The 21,551-nt window shown below is 39.9% G+C and overlaps 1 long non-coding RNA gene across 5 annotated transcripts in view; it reads left to right on the forward strand.

Moving 5' to 3' along the window:
• LOC109027953 (uncharacterized) overlaps nt 1–21,551 on the forward strand; it is a 285,826-nt gene that overhangs the window by 1,445 nt on the left and 262,830 nt on the right. For 3 of the 5 annotated variants that reach the window (XR_008668114.2, XR_008668115.2, XR_008668116.2), the window contains exon 3: nt 11,445–11,553. The exons of the other annotated variants lie outside the window; for them this stretch is intronic. This is a non-coding gene — a long non-coding RNA (uncharacterized lncRNA). The remainder of the gene's footprint in view (nt 1–11,444; nt 11,554–21,551) is intronic. 5 annotated transcript variants of the gene reach the window in all.

The raw sequence follows: 21,551 nt of genomic DNA on the forward strand, positions 1-21,551 counted from the left end.
GCCGGTACCGCCCCGCCCCCTGGCCTCCTGAACCAGCATTTAGTAGGGAGAGCAGGACCACTGTCCTCCTGTGGTTCTCCACCTGGGCCAGAGAACGCTGCCCAGGGTGAGGTTGAAACTTGTTCCTTCGCACCCTGAGATGTATGGGTTTTGTGGGGGAATTCCGACGGTTGATACAGTTGTCTTATCCTACAGGGTGGTTCAGGTGGCTAAATACTTGGCATGGGGGTGTAGGGGAGGAGGAGTGGCTTAAACCCCAATAGAAAACGTCCCCAAGGGGTTGTTAGGAACAAAGTCTGGGAACCAGGATTGCACCGGAGGAGGTCAGATGAAAGCCTGTCTGGCTTCCAGAATAGGAGGCTTTCAATTTGCCTAGACTTGGAGCCTGTTGACAGCCTGTGATAGGGCCTAATAATTAACAGTGCCTGAGAATCAGGTTCCTTCAACTTCTGAACCTATGTCCGAGCTGTAGGTGCTGGGGATGCTATAAGCGGACATGATAGTGGGAATCACGTGGATAGCAATACAATTCGACAGTTCGTAAAAATTAAGTTTCTAAACATTTTTTCCTGCATGTGAAAATACGGATACAGTTGTGGCTGGAAGGGGTAAGGGAATAGCCTCGGGAATAAATCTGGCTCAAGACTGGATTGACTTTTAAAGGCCTTCAGTTTACAAATGTATTTGGTACCACATCCACCAAGTCACTCATATATAATGTTAATCTCTGTAAAATGAAGAAGTACAAAAATCGGATTCTTCCCATGATGACTACTTAGACATTTTTGTGTGTCTTGGTCATCAGCAAAAAAAAAAAATACTTTTCAAAACAATTTTGTTTCTCAGTGTATACATGCACACCTGTTGTTCTGGTCACTAATTACATGCTTAGTCCCCCTACTGGGTAATATATAATAATAATATGTGTATAGGTACTTTAAAAAATACCTGCGTGTAACCATTAAATGCTCTTGTTGATACTTTAATTCTGAGTCCATGGAGCTGTGTACAAGTCAAACCTAAACCTCTCTTTTAGGTACAGTAGAGAGAGACCCATTCAGTGAGACATAATTTCCATGGGAAAAAGAATTTTCCGACCTAATACACAGCCAAGCATTCTAAACTCTGGAAGGAACTGAAATCCAGGTGCTTCACTACTTTATGTATATAAAATCACCAAAGTGTTAAGTATTTTCTTAGGTTGAATGAATATGAAAGAAAGCCATAGGACAGGTAGTATCATTGGTTCTCAACCTTGGCTGTGCATCAGCCTTTTACAAATATATATTCTTAAGCTTTATCTTAGTCTCACAGAATCAGAGCTTATGGGGGTTTGGGTAGAGGCACTCAGGTTTTAAAAACCCACAGGTGATTCCAGTCTTCATTGAGGGTGAAAACCACTGGTCTGGTTCCAAGCTTTTAAATATCTGGGTGATATAAAAATATAAAAGTCATTGAAATCTGTGGTTAATTTTAAAACTTCATCTTAGCTCATCTTTAATATTTTTCCCAGTGATGTGCATTCTAGATGAGTTTTATTTTTAGTATAAATAAAATGTGAAGGAGATGTTAGTTTCTACCATATGAAATAGCCAATGTTTGACCACTTTTAAAACCCACAAATAGAACAATTTCATGTGGTTCTGCCTAATAAGGGATAAACAATAGTTGTGCAGAGGTTTTCAATTCTGGCTGAATATTAGAATCACCTGGGAAGTACTAAAGAAAAAAATTACATTTATCTCTAGAATGTTTGAAAGATAAAGACACAAAATACCAACCCTTGGCAAGATTGTGAAGCAGTAGAGATTTATATATTGCTGGTGGTGTGCAAATTCACAAAACCACTTTGGAAAACCATCTGAAATATTGAGCTGAATATATGCTTATCCTGTGACCCAGAAGTTCTACTCCTAGGTTTACACCAAACAAATATGCATACAGATGTTCTCCAAAAGACATGTGCAAGAATGTTTGTGGCTGCATTATTTTAATGTTTCCCAAATGGAAAACAACTCAAATATTTATCAACAACAGATTGGAGAGATGAACTGTGGTATAACCAAATAATTCCATATAGCAGAGGTCAACAAACTAAGACCAATGAGCCAAATATGGCTCACCATTTATTTTTTATAACTCACCAGCTAGGTGTGATTTTTACATTTTTAAATGGTTGGAAAAAAACAAAAAAAGTATAATTTGCAAAGCCTGGAAATTATAAAGACATACTTACATAATATCCTCAATTTTGCCTCTTGTCCTACAAAGCCTCAAATATTTCCTACCTGATCCTTTGCAAAAAAAAAAAGCTTTCCAAACCCTCCTATAAAGTAATGCAAATGAAGGAATTACAATTGTATACAACAACATGATGAGCCACATGTATTAATCGATTGCTGTTAACAAATTATCCCAATATTTAGTGGTTTACAGCAATACCCATGTATTACTTCAGTTTCTGTGGGTCAGTAATTTGGGCACAGCTTAGCTTCTGCTTTAGTATATTTCACAGACTGCAATCATGACTTATTTTTGGTCTTTTTTATCAGCAGCCAAGTACAGTTCCTAACAGATATACCCAATTTTAGCAAGGGGCAAAGTCCAGACCTCATCCCATACCTCTCATAAGCCAAATTCTGTGTTCATTATGATGCTATTGTTTGTTCCTTATAGTATATAAGCACTTCGAGTGCTGGAACTGAGTCTTATGCTTCATATCTTCCAGATTCTTGGTCATAATTGTGGTTACATAGTAAGTACTCAATAGATAATTTATTATTACTATTTTTTTATCATTGTTATAAGTAGCATTTGTTGGGAAATTACAAGTGCCAAGCTCTGTCTAAGCACCTTGACATACATCATCTCGTTTAATCACTACAATATTGTCAGATATCACTATTTTCCAGATGAGGAAATTGAAGCTCAGTGAATTTAAGTAATTTGCCCCATGTCTCCAAAACATGAACTGTAGCAAGGGGACTGAGGTCTACCTAAGTGTAGAACTTTGTGATGTTACTCCATCTAGATTTCAATACTGATTACGTGATCACATATCTGAATTCATAAGCACTTGGCCAAATAGGAATTGTCATTACTAATAAAATGAAGGGTTTAAAATATTTTAATATCAGAAATTGTGATATTTAGAATGATTCAAAAATTTCTGAATATATCAGAGAGCACAGAAAGGGAGGGAAAAGCCCATTACCTTATAGTGAATTAAATAAAAAAAGAAATATTGAGATGAGGCTACAGATTTCACTGGATTCTAAGATTTAAAATAGTACATATAAGTACTTTACTGTATTTATTGTTCTAACTCGGTTGCTATATCCACAAGCCTCTACAGAAAACATTCATAAATCTCAAAAAGTAAATAGATTATGTTTCTATTCTGTTCAGGAAGATCTTCTAAACCTAACCAAAAGGATTCAAACCCTAAAGACTAAAATTTTTGACAGGAAGGAACTGAGAGGAAAAAAATAATTTTTTTGTAATTAAGATAAAAAATAATAACTCTAATCCTTGAGTCATGAATAAAGTGCCAACCATTCAAGTTATATCAGGCTTCCATTGGAGGAAGTAAGCATATTTCAGGGAACATGATTTAAGCAAAAGCCTAGTTGTTTTTGCTTAAATCACATTGTGTATAATTAAATCACATTGTGTGTTATCTGTTTGTTGATAAGTTGGTGATATTCTATACCATCGTTCGTCTAAACTATACTTTCAAAATCAGACTTAAATTATGTCTTCAAAATTTGAGCAGAATCTGTCTACCTTTATATTAACTGGTTATCTGAATATTTGGCTTCAGTATTCAAGTTTCATAGACATACAGAACTAGATTGTAATCCTGACTCTCATTTACTCGATGTTGGTTATTAGCAAAGTTCTTTGACATTTCTGTGCCTTGGTCTTCCCACATGTATTGTAATGCTATTAATTGTGTAATGTATACATTACCTAGCTCACAGTTTGGGGCTCAGCAGTGACTGAGAGAGTATATATAGTGTTGTGCGCTGTCCTGGCACATAATGGACGCCCAATAAGTGTTTGCTCTTTTGATCATCCATGGAAGCCTGAGAAGCCATTCCCAAAGAACATGGATATAATTCAGTTAAGCAGTAACAAGGGCCTCAGGATACTTGCCAAGTGTGGAGTAAGTCTGCCCAGTCCGACTTGTAGTTAAGTCACCGAATGAACTTAACTTGATCAATGCAGAGCCTCCTCTGACAGGCAGGAAAACAGGGCTGTGCCGTGGAAAAGCAGTGTCCTGGACACTTGTCCCTTTTTGGATAGGTTTTGTTGATAGAAAAGAGTGTGGGATTATTGTAGGCTGTAGTGGCTGACTGCATACAAACTTCCTGTGTTCTGGATTTCCAACCCTGAAGTATTAGGTTGGTGCAAAAATAATTGCAGTTTTTGCCATTTTTTTTTTTAATGGTAAAAACTGGCATTACTTTTGCACCAACCTAATAAATTTGCAGCACCTCTTCTGAGCAGAGTTGCCCCTACTTCCCCAACCAGGGGAAATTGTAAACTGTGTGTAAAAGCATAGGAATGGTCATCTGGAATTACTTGTCATTGGTACACGTCAGCACAAGAGAACACTAGAAGAGATGCAACTTATTTTCACAACTGAACTATTCTATGCCAGCTGGTTAAAAACTGAAGGTGTGATGGGCTCCCTTTCACTACTACTTCCAAAATGACCAGAAACCTTTACTAGGCAGAGATGCTAAAGCTGACCGCTTACTCTAGTTATTTGACCAGTCCTTTCCCTTCCCTTCTGTTCCTCTGTTAATAATTACCTAATAAACTTTATATTTTTAATCATTATATAGGGTACAGTGAGCCTTCACATACATTATTGCATTTTATCTTTACAATGGCTGTCAGTGGATAGTATTTACTTCATTTTACAGGCATGAAACAGAGGCTGGACAAGGATGGATGACTAGCCCAAATTTATACACCCAGACAGAGCCTGAATTCAACACTTGAGACTTCTGCATTCAGTACTTTTTTCATTCCATCTCAATGCACTTTCTCATCAGGTGTAAAAGTGCCACTTACCCTATTGGCTTCCAAAAATATATTGAAATGCACTCTGACAGGAAGAATCTCATTTGATATCGGGAATTTCAACAAAATCCCACCTTAATTGGGCAAAAGAACTCTCTAAGAGTGAAACTTTTCTTGAATGAGCTTAAAGTACAGTGATCTTAACGGAAGATTTTAGCTAGAAGATATTCATCTTCAGTACTCTTCAAGTCTAAGCTACAGTTTTCTCTCACTAAGACCACTACTAATTTCAGTAGTTTACTAATTAGTCTATCTGCCATACAATTCTTCCCCAGTGTGGCTTCTCTCCACCAGCAAACAGAATGGTATGACCCAAATCTAATCATCTCACTCCAATTTGAAGTCATTTGATTGCATCCCTTTGCTCTTTGGTTAAAGCCTACAAGCCCTAGCAAAGTTTTTCTTAGGCTCCCATTCTGGGTTAGTTTTCTCCACAACACTCATATCAGTTTGTAGGAATATATTTATTATTTTCATTTAAATAGTGTCAGTATCCCCACTGATTCCATGGGATTAAGAATGGACTCTGATTTTGCTCCCCTTTGATCTTCCAACCACTAGCACTGTATCTGGCCCAACAATACATACTTAATACATGTATTATGTGTCTATAAGTACTGTCTGACTGAAGGAGCACATGAGTAAACTACCTAATCATAAATGTGTTTATTTTTCCCAATTAAACTGCAGGTTAGTATTTTGTTTGTGTTTGTGTTAATGTTTTATACTCTTAGAAGTAGGCTTTTTTTTCTAACCTAGAATCTGTTCAGAAAGGACTTAGAGGCAAGTTACTCTAAGTCCTATCATTTCACAGTTGAGGCAGAAAACCAAAAAAGTTTGCCAGGATCACATCATAGCAGAACAATGTCTAGAACCCAGGTTCAGGCCAAGGTTCTTCGTTGGTGGTTTGATTTTTGTTTTTGTTTTTGGAGGATGTGGTGGGGAGAGATTTCTGTTCTTCTGGGCTCAGTTTGGCTTGGTGGCTGAGCTTTCAGTCAAGGAGGCTGGGGCAGCTCTGCTCCTCACTGCAGGTTTTTGAGTAAGCTGGGGAACTCTGCCTCAGGCTAAAGGGGCAGCAGCTAACGGCAGAGGAGCAAGAGAGAAAAAGGAAATATGCAAGGCTTTTAAGCCCTGTCTCAGAACTGCAGCACTTTCCCTTCTCTTACATCATGTGTTGAATCAAGTCACAGGGCCAATCCAAAAGTCAAGGTGTATTAGTTCATTCTCATGCTGCTAATAAAGACATACCTGAGACTGGGAAATTTATAAAGGAAAGAGGCTGGACCAAAAACATAAAGAACCTTTTCTTTTTAGGAGGCCATATGCTTTCTTGTTCTCCCTGTGGGAGAATAAAAACCCCACATGTTGTGGTGTTGCACAAAGAAAGAATGGAGTTGGGCTTTTGTGGTTAGAGATGAGAAAAGTCCATCAGTTGTCAGAAAGTAAGAGTCTGAGGAATTCATGCAGTCAGAGAAAGACAAAAGGCTCTGCAGGTGCTGATGACAGATGACTGTCCTCATAAACCTGAAGGCATGATCTAGGGCTCAGTCCTAATGTCTGAAAACTCAAAGAAGTAGAAGAAAAATGGGACCTAGGAGATAATTTAGATCGCAGCTGGGAGAGAAAGGACACAGCACACCTAAGATGTGCCTTGTGAGATAAGGCAAGTATTAGCATGGTGCAGCCCTGGGTTTCACCTTTGACTGGCCTTTTCTAGCCTGTGATAACTTTTAGTGAAAAATGTGGCATTCAAAAGGTATTTCTGCAAGGTCTAGTTTTATTCAGGGATCCTAAAAGCTGGAAATGTGAACCTTGTGGGGCTGGGGAAAATTATTGGCTAATTTTTGCCCCACACTTTTAAATGCTAATAGAGTAGTATCTGTTAGGTATCTTTGGTGATGTGGTGGTGTATTTGTTAAGGTCATCTCTGCCTTCCTTGTAGAATCCTTCTATGGATGCTTAGAGGTTCCTTATTCTCTTCCTCTGGGCTTGTCTCAAGAAAACAACAACAATAGGCCAGGCATGGTAGCTCACACCTGTAATCCCAGCACTTTGGGAGGCCAAGGTGGGCAGATCATGAGGTCAGGAGATCGAGACCATCTTGACCAACATGGTGAAACCCCATCTCTACTAAAATACAAAAAATTAGCCAGGCATGGTGGCACATGCCTGTAGTCCCAGCTACTTGGGAGGCTGAGGCAGGGTAATTGCTTGAACCAGGAGGCAGAGGTTGCAGTGAGCCAAGATCATACTACTCCCCTCCAGCCTGGGTGACAGAGTAAGACTCTGTCTCAAAAAATAAATAAATAAATAAATAAATAAATAAATAAATAAATAGATAAATAAATAAAATAAAAGACAATAACAGACACGCAAAAATCCTCCCTGATGCTGTGGTTTCTTATAGATGCTGCCTTACGTGTGCTGGATATATTAATTGATTCCACACAGTGATACAGTAGAAATACCCTGGACCCTGGAAACATAGATCAGAGTTTAAAATCTGCCTCTTTACAAACCAGCAGGATGAACTAAAGCAGAAGGATTAACATCTCTGGCGTTGGTTTTCTCATCTATAAAATGGACAATATCCCTCACCAGGTCTTTTTGAGGGCAAGTTATCTATCTGTCCAACAAATTATCCCCAAATTTAGTGACTGTGATAGTTCATTTGTGATGTCAACTTGACTGGATGAAGAGATACACAGATAGCTGCTAAAGCATTATTTATTACCACGGCTTCAGTAGGCACTGAGCCTGTCCATCATCTGCTGAAAGGGAAACCCAGGTGGTTTGGGATTTGATTCCAATAATTGGGTTGCCCCAGGTGTGTCTGTAAGGGTGTTTCCAAAAGGGATTGGCATGTGAGCCTGTGGGCTGAGTGGGAAAGATCTGGTCTTAATGTAGGTGGACACCGATCAATCAGTGGGGTGTCTGGATAGAACAAAAAGGTATAGGAAGGGCTAATTCACTGTCTTCTAGAGCTCCCCTTAGAGCTGCCCTCTCTTCTCCTCCTGCCCTTGAACATTAGAACTCCATGTTCTCCAGCTGTTGGGCTCCAGGACTTATACCAGTGGACCCATGGGCTCTCCAGCCTTTGGCTTTGGACTGAGAATTACACCATCAGCTTCCCTGGCTCTGAGGACTTCAGACTGGGACTAAGCTGCACTACCAGCTTTCCTGGTTCTTCGGCTCATAGATGGCCTATCATGACTCTTCAGCCTCCGTAATCTAGTAAGCCAATTCTTCTAATAATTTTCTTTTCCTCTCTCTCTGCATATATATATATATATATATATATATATATATATATATTTATGTATATCTTTTAGTTATTTTAAATTACAATACATTATTGTTGACTATAGTCACCTCTGTGTGTATATATATATATATATATATATACGCACACACACACATATATATACACACACACACACATATATATATACACACATACAGAGGAGACTATAGTCAACAATAATGTATTGTACATTTTAAAATAACTAAAAGATATACATATATATCCTATATATTTATATATATATATCTATAGGATATATATATATATTTTTTTGAACCAGGCAATATATATATATAACCAGGTATGTGTGTGTGTGTATATATATATATATATATATATATATATATATATATATATATATCCTATCACTTCTGTCTCTCTGGAGAACTCTGACTGAAACAGCGGCTTAAAATGAACATTTATCATCTCACACAATTTCTGTGGCTCAAGGGATATGAGAGCAGCTTAGCTGTGTGGTTCCAGCTCAGTGTCTTTCATAAGGTCACAGTAAAGATGTCACCCAGGGCTGAACTCATCTGAAGGCTTGACTGGGGCTGGAGGATCTGCTCCAAGGTGGCTGTCTCACGCACTTGGAAACTTAGTGTTGCTTGTTGGCAGGAAGGCTTGGTGCCCCCACAACATGGACTTCTTCATGGATTGGCTGAATTGTCCTCATAGAGGGACAGTTGGCTTCCCCCAGAGAGAGTGACCCAAAGGGGGCAAGAAGGAAGCCACAGTACCTTTTATGACCTGGTCTTGGAAATCATGCATTGTCACCTCCAGCGATTCTACTTGCTACAAGAAAGCCACCAAGTCTAACCCTCAAGGGAATGGGAATTAACTTCCACTTTTTAAAAGAAAATTTTTGTGGGTACATGGTAGGTGTTTATGTTCATGGAATACATGTGATATTTTAATACAGACATACAATGCATAATAATCATAGGAAGATAACTGAGGTATCCATCACCTCAAGCATTCATCATTTCTTTGTGTTAGAAACATTCTAATAATGCTCTTTTACTTATTTTAAAATGTACAATATTATTGTTGACTGTAGTTACCCTGTAGTGCTATAAAATAGTAGATCTTATTCATTCTATCTAACCATATTTTTGTACCCATTAACCATCCACACTTTCCCCTGTTCTGGTACCCTTCCCATGCTCTGGTAACCATCATTCTACTCTCTGTTTCCATGAGTTCAATTGTTTTAATATTTAGTTCCCACAAATATGTAAGAACATGAGATGTTTGTCTTTCTGTGCCTGGTTTATTTCACATAATATAATATTCTTCAGTTCCATCCATGGTGTTGCAAATGACAATAACTCATTCTTTTTTATGGCTGAAGAGTACTCCATTGTATTATGTACCACATATTCTTTATCCATTCATCTGTTGCTGTACAGACACTTCTAAATCTTGGCTATTGCTAATAGTGCTGTAGTAAACATGAGAGTGCAGATATCTATTCAATATATTGGTTTCCTTTCATTTGGATATACACCTAGCAATGAGATTGCTAGTTTATATGGTAGTTCTATTTTTAGTTTTTTTTTTTAGGAACCACCATACTGTTTTTCAAATTGGCTGATTTACATACAGTGTAGAGGGTTCCCCTTTCTCTGCATCCTCGTCAGCTTTATTATTCCCTGTATTTTGGGTAAAAGCCATTTTAACTGGGGTGAGATGATATCTCATTGTAGTTTTGATTAGCATTTCTGTGATGATCAATGACGTTGAGCACCCTTTCATAAACTTATTTGCCATTTGCATGTCTTCTTTTGAGAAATGTCTATTCAGATCTTTTGCCTGTGTTTTAATTGGATTATAAGATTTTTTTCCTACACATTTGTGTGAGCTCCTTATATATTCTGGCTATCAATCTCTTGTCATATGGATAGTATGCAAATATTTTCTCCCATTCTGTGGGTTGTCTCTTCACTTTCTTGATTGTTTCCTTTGCTGTGTAGAAGCTTTTTAACTTGATGTAATCGCATTTGTCCATTTTGTTTTGGTTGCTGAGGCTTCACTTTTTGAAGAGGGTGTATAAGAATTTGTGGAAGTATTTTGAATCAGCACAAGAGGCCACATATGTAAAATTATTGTAATAAAATAAGTGTGGAGTAAATGAAATTGATTATTACTTGGAAGCTTAAATAGTATCCTGTTCTACTGTACCTCTCTAGTACTAGCAGTGCTTGGTATATAACAGACCTTCTTGCTCTTGTCCCCCAGGCTGGAGTGCAATGGCACGATCTTGGCTCACTGCAACCTCTGCCTCTCAGGTTCAAGCGATTCTCCTGCCTCAGCCTCCCAAGTAGCTGGGATTACAGGCGCCTGCCACCATGCCTGGCTAATTTTTTTATTTTTAGTAGAGACAGGGTTTTGCCATGTTGGCCAGGCTGGTCTTGAACTCCTGACCTCAGATGATCCACCCATCTGCCTCCCAAAGTGCTGGAATTACAGGCATGAGCCACTGCGCCTGGCCAACAGCCCTTCTTAAATAATAGCTAAATGTATTGCTTGTTCTTGTGTTAGGCATTGGGCTAAGCAAGTTAGATGAAATAGCTCATTTCACCTTCTCAATAGCCCTGGGAAATGGGTCCCAGTCAATTGGTATCCCAATTTTACAGAGGAGGAAGCTGAAATATGCACAGATAAGTTAAATAATTTTTTAGATATTAACATGGAGGGCTTGATGGAGCCAGGAATTGCTCTCAAGCAATCAACCGTAGGATGCAGCTTTTAACCACCTTACTCTGGGTGTTTACACCAATCAAGGCCTCCAAAGTTATTCATCTGAAATACTCCTGCCTCTGAAACTTACTTGTCCAGGAATACTTTGCGGGTGGGAGAAATAATGCCTGAATGGTTAAGCCTATATCTTGAAGCGCTTCTTTCAGATTTAGACTGCCTTAATCATTCCCAACCAAAATCTTACAATGTTAAGGACAGGAATTTCTCCTTCATTCTTTCTTTTTTCCATCGTTTGTTAAAACACACCCACAACCCTTCTCCTTTCTTCTGTTCTATACTTCAGGTTTCTCCATGAAACTTTGTTGTTTTTCCTGTGGCTACATAAAGGTTTGAAAACTGCCAAATTAGATCATCTCTAGAAGTCATTTCCTGCTTTACCGTCTTATGAGCACGTGAGTCCTCCCTGTTCCCCATCAGTACAGAAGTTAGTGACCAAATCCAGTCAATTCTTTCCTCAACAATTGCTCTCTTGGGTCTCCCTTTCTTGTCCCTTAGCCAGTGTCCTCATTCTACATCTGATAAGAACCGAAATCGACACATTGTAGCATTCCCTTAACCGGGCCAGTACTCTCACTTCCAAATTATCTTGTGTCCAGTGGCCACATAAATCCTCAAGAATATCCTTTCATTATGCTGCTCCATTGTTCAGACAAAACCCTTCAATTGTCTGTGTCGCATTTCTCATGTGGGGGTCCCACAGATATGAGTACATATCAATAGACATGTTTTAGAGAATACAGTCTAAAAAAAGTTAAGTTTTTTCCTTTACTAATAGAATTTCATGGTGACTTTGATATGCTAATGTGCAATGTGAGTCTTCCTGAAGGAGAGGTAATATAACCAAGAGGTTTTCTCTCTTGGGCTTGTTGTGGGCAAGCACAGGTTTCAGGTCATAAAATTCCCTTGGGTTGTCATTTTAGAAGCTGTTTCTTATCACTAATGTCTCTTCCCTGGCACTTCTCACTTGGTGATGAGGCCCCTACTCACTGTATTGTACCTTAACAGGTGAAAGTCCAGAAAGTCATTGCTCAGTAGGCTGTTGCTCTCTCTCTCTCTTTGACTCTCTAACCCTCAGCCTCCCAGAACCACCACTTCAGAAAATCAACGTTATGTTTGTGTGTGTATACATATATGTAGCTTTCTTTACTGAAGGACTGGGTGATTTTATTTATTCATTTTTTCTTCCTATTTGTTTGTTTTTATTTGTATAAAATCATAGGATAAAAGTGCAATTTTGCTAAATTGATATATTGCATTGTGGTGAACTCAGGGACCTCAGTGCACCCATCACTGGAGCCATGAACATTGCACCCACCAAGCAACCTCCAGTCCTCTACCCCTATCCCATCCCCTTCCCTTCCAAGTCCCCACTGTCCATCATTCCACACTCTGCTTCTGTGTGTACATATTATTTAGCTCCTACTTAAGAGTGAGAACATGCAGGATCTGTCTTTCTGTGTCTGAGTTGTTTCGCTTAAGATAATGGCTTCCAGTTGCATCTATGTTGCTGTAAACCTGAAGGACTGGTTAATTTTGAAAGGGTGTTGCTTCACAGGATAAAAAATGTTAAAAACCATGTACTAAAAATATAACTTCCCCAGGTCCAAAAATGTGTTTGCCTGTGTGTGTGTGCATTGACTGAGAAGTCAACCCTTCACTACATGGGTGCTCTTTGAACACATCCACAGTTTTGGACCTGACTGCACTGCCATTTACTGGTTTTGCCCCTCTATCCCAGAGAGCCTTATCTTCCAGACACTCCCGGTAAAACTCTGTTCATATCCTGGAAAACTTCAATACCTACCCACTGAGTCATTCCAGGTCCCACTGTGATTTCCCACATTAAGACAGTTTCCTAAATTCAGATCACTAGAGTAACATCCTGTGGTTTTTATTTAAATAATCAGTGATTTCTTTTGATAACCCGAGAGCTGCAGAATGGTACAGGATGAAGGTTCTTGGTTCTGCAGGTTCTGCAGCAGCATCCAGGTATGCATGTATCACCCAAGGTAGACTTTTCTTTTCTTTTTCTTTTTCTTTTCTTTTCTTCTTTCTTTCTTCCTTCCTTTCTTTCTTTCTTTCTTTCTTTCTTTCTTTCTTTCTTTCTCTTTCTTTCTTTTTCTTTCTTTCCTTCTTTCTTTGTTTTATTTTTGACACAGAGTCTCATTCTGTCACCTAGGCTGGTGTGCAGTGGCACAATTATGGCTCACTTCAACCTCCGCCTCCTGGGCTCAAATGATTCTCATGCCTCAGCCTCCCAAGTAGCTGGGATTACAGGTGTGTGCTACTGCACCCAGCTAATTTTTTGTATTTTTAGCAGAGACAGGGTTTCACCACGTTGGCTAGGCTGGTCACAACCCCAAGGTAGATTTCTTTGGAGATTTTCTTGAAGATGTACCCCCCACCAAAAAAAAAAAAAAAACAACCCCAACTATTAGATTGGTTAGAACAGCACATGACTTGCTCTAAAATGATTTTAATCCTCAGGGAGGGCACAGTCTCTCTAAACCCTAATGAAAAGCAAAGTATTTTCTAACTACTTGGTAATTTACAACATAACTTTTTCTTCCTTTGAAGGCAGTAGATTTCATTATTATGCAGAGTAATATTTTTTTTTTTTTTTTTTTTTTTGAGACGGAGTGTGGCTCTGTCGCCCAGGCTGGAGTGCAGTGGCGCAATCTCGGCTCACTGCAAGCTCCGCCTCCCGGGTTCACGCCATTCTCCTGCCTCAGCCTCCCGAGTAGCTGGGACTACAGGCGCCCGCCACCACGCCCGGCTGATTTTTTGTATTTTTAGTAGAGACGGGGTTTCACCATGTTAGCCAGGATGGTCTCGATCTCCTGACCTCGTGATCCGCCCGCCTCGGCCTCCCAAAGTGCTGGGATTACAGGCGTGAGCCACCGCGCCCGGCCTATGCAGAGTAATATTACATTCCTTCAATGCTTTTGGCATGTATCACTTTGGGCCTGATGGTAAAAGAGTCATATGCCTCATAAAGATTGCTTCCTTAGTCATGTAAAGAACATTTGAAGGACTATTCAGACAAGTAAGCAGTAGGCAGTATGCTGGGCACTAGAAATGAAAACAGGAATACTACAAGTTTCCCCCGCTGAGAGCTGACCTTGAAAGGCATTTATCCGCTCATTTGTTCTATGTCACATATATTCTGAGCACCCACTATATGCCAAAGACTATATTGAGCAGTGGGGAACGCCTTAGATTGGGTTCCCTGACATTCGACTCTGAGACTGAGAATAGTAAATTGTATGTGGAAGGTTTATTAGGGAGTATTCTTCAGCGGTGCACCCGAAAGAAAGTGAGGATGAGAGAATTGGACAGGGAGAGAACTGATGATTAATGCAGTTACAACTGAGACCTTGTCCAGTCCTAATAGGAGATCTAGAGCTGAAATAACTCTTTAGAGTTGTCCCAAAGAGGGAAGCATGCCAGGGCTTTGTATGCCCATGCCATCCAGTCATTGGTGGCACATCCTCCTTGAGAAGGACTGTAGTCCTGGACAAGGCAGGTTTTTGAAGCCCAGGCAATGCTGAGTGAGGGATATGGTTTGAACCATCAGCAATTGCTATTCCTAGTAGCTGGGAGATTAGGAGAAATCTGTGTGAGAACACAACATCCACTATTGGGCTATAATAGGGCAACGATCCATGCATGCCTTAGGAAGCCGAGAGTCCAGCTGAGGAGCTACAGCAACAAATGGGCAAAAGCAAGTGCAGATAGATAAGTGCAAGAGTGTGGGAAGTGCTGTGAAGACACACAGCAAAGGCATCTAGCCCAGTCTTAGGGGTCCTGAGAAGGATTCCCAGACGAGGCAATGGCAATAATGAGACTGCAAAGGGGAAGTGGGCATGTGAAAGGAGTGGTTGTGCAAAATGCTAAAGGGAAAGAGTCTTCCTGGTAAAGGGAACAGCATGTGCAATAGGGCAAGCAATGTGAGAACATGGCATCGGAGCTTCTTACAGAGTGAGGAATGGCTGGAGTGGAAAGTGCAATAGAGGAAGTGGTGCAAGGGGAGGCAAGGGAGCTGAGCCAGACCCTGAACCTGAAGGATGGACATGAAGAAGCAGGCATGACAGTGGGGGATTTTATCTGGATTGTCCTGACAGTCACGGTTTCCAGCTGAAAGTTACATCATAAATTCTGCACTTTGGGAAGATCCTTTTTAGCTGCAGTGTGGAGAAAGGATTGGAGGTAAAAGAGTAACACAGGGGGACTCCTAAGAGTGACCGTGTCGGTGGCTGGTTCATTAGTTTCTGGTGAGAAATGATAGTGATTAAAATGGAGGTATGTCAGGTGGGATAGAGCGATGGATGGATTTGAGAGATATTAAATAGGCAGAATCCATAAGACTTGAGTGATTGGATATGGGTCGTTAGGGAAAAAGAGGAGTCAACCTCAGATTTGCCTTTGAGCCAGAGCAGGCTGGCAGTGGTGTGAAGCACAGAGCTCAGAGTGTCAGACTGAAACCAGGGAACCAATTAGAGCTGTGATTAAAAAAAACAAAAACAAAAACAAAAAACAAAAAACAAACATCTTTTTATACAGGGACCCATTCAGGAAAAAAAGAGAAAGGTTTATGAACCATACTCTTCATACAAATCATAAAACATAAAATTCTAAGAAAATAAAATATGCATTCTTACAGCTTAAATTATCTTTTTAAGAAAAATGTCAATGAGAAAATTGGCCCTGCTTTTGGCCACTAAAATATTATTATGGGCTAGGCGTGGTGGCTCAAGCCTATAATCCCAGCACTTTGAAAGGTCGAGGAGGGTGGATCATCTGAGGTCAGGAGTTCGAGACCAGCCTGACCAATATGGTGAAACCCCGTCTCTACTAAAAATCCAAAAATTAGCTGGGCTTGGTGGCGGGCACCTGTAGTCCCGGCTACTCAGGAGGCTGAGACAGGAGAATTGCTTGACCGCAGGAGGCAGAGTTTGCAGTGAGCCGAGACTGCACCACTGCACTCCAGCCTGGGCAACAGAGCGAGACTCCATTTCAAAAATAAAAAAAATAAAAAAATGATCTGGGTCATGTTTAAATATAGCAACTTTGAGGCAGCTTATCTATGATTTTGGTCCCTCTTTGTATAGTGCTTAGACCTCATAAAGACCACTCTAGGCCAGGCGTGGTGACTCACTCCTGTAATCCTAGCACTTTGGGAGGCCGAGGTGGGCGGATCATGAGATCAGGAGATTGAGACCATCCTGGCCAACATAGTGAAAACCCGTCTCTACTAAAATTACAAAAATTAGCTGGGCGTGGTGGCGCGTGCCCGTAATCCCAGCTACTCGGAACACTGAGGCAGGAAAATTGCTTGAACCTGGGAGGTGGAGGTTGCAGTGAGCCGAGATTGCGCCACTGCACTCCAGCCTGGTGATAAACCTAGACTCCGTCTCAAAAAACAAAACAAAACAAAAAAAAAATTCTAGAGCATGTTCTTTTTATCCTGGATACAATCCTGTAGGTAGGAATTATTCTATTCCCAACTTATGAAGCAGAAACAGAGGCTCACAGAAGTGAAATAACTTCACTTCCCTAGTGGCAAAGTTGCTTCCAGACTGTTCATTCCGGCCGGGCGCAGTGGCTCATGCCTGTAATCCCAGCACTTTGGGAGGCCAAGGTGGGCTGATCACCTGAGGTTGGGAGTTCGAGACCAGCCTGGCCAACATGGCAAAACCTCACCTCTACTAAAAATACAAAAATTTGCCAGGCATGGTGGCAGGAGCCTGTAATCCCAGCTACTTGGGAGGCTGAGGGAGGAGAATCGGTTGAACTCGGGAGGCAGAGGTTGCAATGAGCCGAGATCGTGCCATTGCACTATAGCCTGGGTGACAGAGCCAGACTCTGTCTCAAAAAAAAAAAAAAAAAAAAAAAAGTTTGTTCATCCCATTCACTGCTCACTGCTTCCTGCATCAACCTAGGGTTCTCTTTATCTGCTGGGTCTGGGTTTGTCTATCTGCTTTGAAGCAGAAAACTGAGAGGTCAGATGTTGCCTTGCTAGCCTCAGCTACCTGTCACAGGCCATTTACCCTGGAGGTACTGGCCACCTGAGCGTGTGTGTGTGTGTGTGTGTGTGTGTGTGTGTGTGTTTGTGTGTGTGTATGTCATGGTCTTGCTCTGTCACCCAGGCTGGAGTACAATGGTGTGATCATGGCTCACTGCAGCCTCAAATTCCTGGGCTCAAACAATCCTCTCACTTCAGCCTCCTAAGTAGCTGGGACTACAGGTGTGGCCAATTTTTAAAAATTGTTTGTAGAGACAGGGCCTCACTATGTTGGCCACACTGGTCTCGAACTCCTGGGCTCCAATCCACCCACCTTGGCCTCCCAAAGTGATGAGATTACAGGTTTGAGCCACTGTGCCTGGTCACACCTGAGCATTCTTGCTTCCTGACTGCATCTAGGCTGCTGCTGGAGTCCCTTTCCTGGAACATCCTACTGGCCAGGCTTTGTCTTTGGGTTACTTGGAGCACAGAAGCAGAGCAGGACAGACAGAAGTGGTTTCTCCAGATACAGATTCCTATGCTTTGTAGGGTCTGAAAAGCTTCAGTTTTACTCAGGTCCTGAGTTATATGTTGTAGCCACGTGAATTAAATGACTCCCTAAGCCAGCCATATTGTCACCATGCAGGATCAGATGACTCTACCCTTAACTAACCCAGGGGAGGGGAGTAGAGGGGAGAGGCTCATTTTGAAACTGCCTCTGTTGGGGCCCTTCAGGCTGCAGTCCCTGGCCACACAATGGTCTGCCTTTTGGCAGGCACATCCAGTATTAGGTTTTCAAATACAATGAGAAGGGAGTTTATATTTTCATCTGATAATTATAAGTAAAAGATGCAATTAAATATGACTGCAATTAGCTTGAAATAGATTTTCTGACTGTAAACACACACATACAAATGTATGCATTTCAGACATATCCATTAATATTTCCACAAGCACTTCATAGTCTTGATTGCTGTGGGTGGTTAATACAAAGTTTTGTTTCTTTTGTCTTCTTTCTTATCACGTTCTCCTCTGAAATTTGCCTCTATCCTGGGCTGCCTTATCTACTTCCTGAGTCCCATGATATTTTCTCTGAGATGACCATAAAAATTGAGCAAGAAACTGCCTGTCACATTATAAATATTGACTGTAAGGAATCACAGAATGCCTCTAATTTTAGCTGAAAATGTAATAATAATAATGATATAAACAGCTACCATTTATCAAATACTTGTTATTAACCAAACCCTGTGCTAAGTGCTTTACACACACTAACTCAATGTACTGAGATTAGATTATATTACAACACAAGGATTTTGCCACTTTTGTAGCAGCAATTATCTATTGCCATGCTGTCTCCGTTTTCATTGCCTTTATCTGATCTCTGAATTGGCCACTCTGCAGGACTCAAAATGCTGATTTTGCAACATCTCCTAGGCCCTCTGTGAAATGGAGAAGACGCCTCTTCTTACACTTTGATGCATTGCCTTCAGGTCTATGTCTCTTTTGTTTCTTTCCCATGCTGCTTTTGCTCTTGGAGATCTCTTCTGTCTTCCTAGAATCTTCCCCAAGGTCATGTTTCAGGCCAAGCAATCTTCCAAAGGCACCAATTCTGAGTGATTTCCCCCTTCTGACACATTCCTATAGGAGTGGGCACATTTTGACAAAAGCCTCAACTGCAAAGCTGTCTTGTATGGCTCTAGAAGAGATAGGACAGGTGGCAGATGATGCCCAATTCCCAGCACAGCCCTGATGATGTCTCTCCTACCCTGCTCCTTAGGCACAGGCACCACTGTAATAGGAATAATCTTGAGTACATTCTTATTTTGTTTAAGTTAAAATTAGGTTGCCATGAATCTTACTCCACAAACACGAGTACAAAAAAATCATAGTTGTATGTAGAAAATCCTAAGGAATATACATTTTAAAAACTGCTGGAAATAATCCATTAGTTCACAAGATCACAGGATACAAGATCAGTGTACAAACATCAATTGTAATTCAATACTAACAATGAGCAATCTGAAAATGAAATTTAGAAAACAATTTCATTCATAATAGCACCAAAAAGAATAAAATACTTAGGGATAAATTTAACCAAAGAAGCATAAGACTTCTACGGTGAAAATTATAAAACATTGGTGATAGAAATAAAAGGTGATCTCAATAAGTGGTGAGAAATTCCATATGGAATATGTTAATTCTCTCTAAATTGATCTACAGATTCAACTCAATTGCTCTCAAAATCCCGGCAGGCCTCCCTCTGGGATTACTTTTCTGCCCTCATGAGAAGCCCTATGATCCACTGTCTGGGTTATCCTGTTAGCCAGAGCTGGGCAAGAGTTGGTTTCCTCAGATGCATATCTTTGTGCTGAGTAAAGGTTGAAAAGTTTCCTTTGAAATTGGTTTTCTACTCATTTATTTTAGCCAAATAAACTAAATGTAGCTAAATGAGGCCCCTGCACCTACTGAGTAAGCAGAAATTGTAACCACCCATGGTCAGACGGGCTCAAAACACATGATTAAGAAAATGAAAAGACAAGCCACAGGTTGCTTCGAGAAAACTTGAAAATTTTTATCTGATAAAAGACTTCCAGAATATATCACAAAAAACTCTTGCACCTCAATAATATGAAGACAAACAACCCAGTTAACAAATGAGGCCAATACTTACATAGACATTTCACCAGATAAGACATATGAAGGGCCAATAAACACAAGAAAAGATGCTCATCATCATTAGTCACTTGGGATTTACAAGTTAAAACCACACTGAGATACTACTTTATATGCACTAGAATGGCTATAATAAAAAAGAGACAGAAGCAAGTATTGGGGAGGATGTGGAAAAACTAGAACTCTTACGCTGCTGGTGGAAATGTAAAATGGTGCAACCACTTTGGAAAACAGGTTTCAGTTTTAAAATGTTACCATATGACCCAACAATTCCATGCCTAGTTATCTACCCAAGAAAAAATGAAAATATGTACCAAAAAATCTCATTAATGAATGTTCATAGCATTATTATAATGTAAAAGTTCCAAAGTGAAAACAATCCAATTGTCCATCAGCTGGAGAATGCATAAACAAATGTGGTATATCCATATAATTGAATAATATTCAGAAGTAAAAACGATTGAACTACTTACATATGCTACAACATGGATGAACCTCAGTAATATTATGCTAAGTGATGGAATCCAGAAAGAAAAGACTGCATAATATATAATTCTCTCTATATAAAATATCCAGAAGAGGGAAATTTATGAACGTAAAGCAAATCAGTGGTTGTCTAGGGTTGGGGATGGAAGCAGGGAACGACTGCAAAAAGACACAAGGGGACTTGGGGGAGATGAGAATGTTTTACAATTGGATTGTGACGATATCTGCACATCCGTAAACATTTACTGAAAATCATTAACTTGTATTCTTACAATGGATGAATTTGATATATTTCATGCCTCAATAAAGCTGCTAAAAATTAGCATATAATGAGAGTGAGAAATATAAATGGAACAAATTTGATAATACATTGATAATTCTTGAAAATGGATGATGGATAATGAGGGTTCATTGTAATTTTTCCTTTTCGCCCTTTGTGGATATTTGAAATGTTGATAATAAAAAATTTAAAAGTAATTTTAAAATAGGAAATATCATAGTACTTTATTTTCCTTACATGAAATTAAACCTGGTTCACATATTATGAGGCTGGAGGAAAATTAATCTCAGTCATTATAGTGGTCTCCTCGCTCGGATAACTCAACAACATTGGAGGCTTATGTGGCACCCTCAAAATCTTAAGGCTATTAGGTCATTATTTGGTATGAATGAGCCTTAGGAAAAAGTAAGTAATTTATGCCAAAGCTGGACCCAGGAATCTTTTCGGAGGTCTGTGCTACTCATGGTAAAGGCAACTCTCCCTAGGTCCCTACTAGGTTCCTACATGGTTGTTCCCCTCTGAATCTTGGTCCCTTTGTTCCCAAGAAGAGGTGTGACTTCTGACACTAGTTACTGAGTGTAACTTCTCCCATCTTATCCCAGTTTTTTTTCATTTTAACCTCTTCCCTGGATGTATCCTTTCACAATGGCCAGGAAAATAGTTCAACTTGCAGCCAGTTTTTCAGGTTGTGCTGATGAGGTAAGGATACAAAAAACATTCTCTAATTTAAAGTGTGTGTGTGTGTGTGTGTGTGTGTGTGTGTGTGTATAAAGTACAGAGAATAATCCACAGGTAACTCCCATCTTCAAATTCATCTTTAACATGCAAGCCTTAGTTCGTTTTCTTATTTAATCATTCATTAAACAAATATTTATTGAGCCCCTCCAAGTAATGCCAGGCACTGTTTGAGGCACTGCAAGCACATCACTAAACAAAACCAACAA

Source organism: Gorilla gorilla, chromosome 7 (genome assembly GCF_029281585.2).
Source record: "Gorilla gorilla gorilla isolate KB3781 chromosome 7, NHGRI_mGorGor1-v2.1_pri, whole genome shotgun sequence".
NCBI classification, from domain to species: Eukaryota; Metazoa; Chordata; class Mammalia; order Primates; family Hominidae; genus Gorilla; species Gorilla gorilla.